The sequence below is a fragment of the Miscanthus floridulus genome, chromosome 5 (assembly GCF_019320115.1).
Source record: "Miscanthus floridulus cultivar M001 chromosome 5, ASM1932011v1, whole genome shotgun sequence".
NCBI lineage: Eukaryota > Viridiplantae > Streptophyta > Magnoliopsida > Poales > Poaceae > Miscanthus > Miscanthus floridulus.
Genome location: NC_089584.1, coordinates 47,222,812 through 47,225,514, shown reverse-complemented (window position 1 = coordinate 47,225,514; position 2,703 = coordinate 47,222,812). Strand labels below are relative to the sequence as shown.

General features: G+C 39.2%; 1 long non-coding RNA gene across 1 annotated transcript; it reads right to left on the bottom strand.

Moving 5' to 3' along the window:
- Window positions 1-426: 426 nt before the first annotated feature.
- On the bottom strand, window positions 427-2,297 carry LOC136452125 (uncharacterized). The gene is made up of 3 exons (XR_010758751.1): window positions 2,174-2,297; window positions 769-807; window positions 427-660 (listed from the first exon to the last, which is right to left on the bottom strand). It is a non-coding gene; the product is annotated as an uncharacterized lncRNA (long non-coding RNA).
- Window positions 2,298-2,703: the final 406 nt, after the last annotated feature.

The window sequence follows — 2,703 nt, the reverse complement described above, 5'->3', positions numbered from 1 at the left end:
AGTGGGTAAAGCTGGGCAGAGTTAAATGTACCTATTATCCTAAACTCAGTTGATATATATTCCTCTTAAATCTAAAAAATATAACACAAGGAAAAGCGTTGAATCTCAAAAAATATAGGAATCGAATCCTAACACGGATCATGATATGTTTCTCAATCTCTTATTGGACGAGGCACTCAAAAAATTGTGACATGGTATGCTTCTAGAAGAACCATTGAAAAACTCAAATTGGTAGAGCACTTGTCCATGAAAAGGATCATGGCACTATATGTAAGATTAATAAAAAGAAATGAGTATGTACTATGAGAACCTAACATCAAAGAAACAGGATACCTTAGAATGAGCTACAAATATCATCAACCCGAGATCCTGATAAGGGAAAGAACCTGCATATCAGCAGCCATGAATAGGATCAGGCCACTATATTTAGTCTAGGGAACACAGTTGTTAATGCACCATTTAATGGTACAAAATTGATGGAAATGCATACCACTTTTTATCTGTACAGGTACCTTTAGTTACCTAATAGAAAGCAGAGGTAGAACCATAATGCAATTATTCCATAGAAGCACACACACGTTTCATTTCAGGATTTTTCAATTTGATACCGACAAAACCTCCAGCACCACCTTGCTCTAAAAAAGCTACACCCTGAATTCTCTCTAGCCCCAACGTATTAAAGGCATATAATAATCAATGGAGGATATGACAGCTGTAGCATTAGGAGGGAAGACATTCAGAGATCTAGAAAAAAAAATTCATAGATACCTGAGGTCTCCATCAGCTTCCTCACTGCCTCTTGTTTCTCTAAAAAAATAGAGTGTACCACCATGTTAACAAATTACTGGAAGCAAGATACAAGGCTAGCTTATGTAAACTTAAAATGTAATCTTCTCAGAAGAGGCATTATAAAAAAAATAGCAGATCAACCAGATGAAGCAATACTCTGTACAATAAATCGACATTAGCAGTTAAGCAGTGTCATGAAGAGGGAGCTTCAAATTTAAGTGAGTAACCACAAGAAACACAATATTTTAGTGAATGTACAAAGCATCATTGATTTTGTTCTTTTGATCCTAAGTTTGCAATGGATAAATTTCTTGTTAATGTGGTAGGCAAATCTAGAACTACCAATGGAAATTCAAGACTTGTACTATCATACTATGAAACTCTAATATGTGTATAGCAGAACTTTGAAACAAGCAGGAGATAGAAGACAATACATCTATTTTTATGTATGAAAATAGAGAACAGTGGATTCTAGATGGATGCAAAGCAGTACCTAACCAGCACTCAGCTTTCAGTTTTAAACAGGAAAAAGTAGATAAGCATTTTACAATGGATGCAACGATTCAAGATAAAACGGATAGGATCAACCATGACTGATAACTTCCTTTGTCTAGAGTCATGGGAATTAGGAACTGAAAAAAGCAAACGCAAATAAGATACCTATATTCGGAATTCCAGAATAGTACAAATTTGTTACACAAGCTATGGAGTGCATAGATAATATTGGCCTAGCTACAACTGATGTTTTCTTGGTAGATTGCAGCCACCGAAATCCTACTACTCCCGATGACTAAAACACTGAAAGGAGATGCAGCTACCAGGTTCAGCGGATTGAACTTGTTGTCCAAACTCAGTCAGCAGCTATCTAGCGGTCGGAGGAATAGCACACGCTGCATTGCAGCTAGACTGAGAAACCAAAGCAGCCTGGCAACTATTGCTTCTCAATAAGTTTCGGAACAGTACATAAGCCTGCTGACTAAACAACTCTCAAATTCACCAAAAAAATCAAACCAATAAAAGGTGGGAAAATTAGATAAGGACAATGAGTAGGTAACTGTTGCTGGGAAGGAGTCACGTTTGTGAAAATTAGAAGAGTGCTGCTTTTGCTATTGTTGTGTACGTGAAAACCATTGTTTTAAAAGCACAATAGTATGTAGTGTACAAACGGAGGCTGTCCAAAATTCACCAGGAATGGGTTCAAACCCAATTTGATTCTAATAAAACTCGAACACACCAAATCAGCCAAACATTAAGAACGGAACTCACCGAAAATAGGCTGAATTCTAGAAAAAGAAAAACACAAGAAGGAAAGATCTCCTGTGATCATTGCTGTAAAAGTTAAACATAATTTATGATGTAATCATCAGATATTGTAGATCATCACCTGATCATGTTGTAGGAGTATCTGGCCATATACATAGAAAATTACAGATTGGACAAAAGTACAAGAAAGTCATCAGCTTATATGTTTCCTCAAAAGAACTGATTGGTCAGTACCTCGTTTCTCTATTAGCGTGTTCCTCCTGTAATCCGCAAAAATCGGCAGTTCGAATCACCAAAAATCGAAGAGGATTCAAATGGAATCCTCAAAACCAAATAGGAAAGGGACAAAGGTGAAAAATACCCCTCAAATAAATTCATCTGTGGTGTGCAGCAGGAAGAGCACGAGGGGAGGGAGAAAAATGGAGCCTCACCAATAAGTATCTGGAACGGAGAAAGGGGAAGATGGGCGAGAGAGGATTAGCCAGGAAAGCGACGAGGTGGCCCTTGTTGGTCTGGTCGTGTCGGAGCCGTCGCACGCTCCGCCTAGTTGCCCCAAAGCTACGCTCACCGACGTGGCCCGCCAGAGGGCGCACCGGCCCTACACCACCCCATGGCCATGCATGGAGGGCGCACGCTTGCCTACGCCACCGC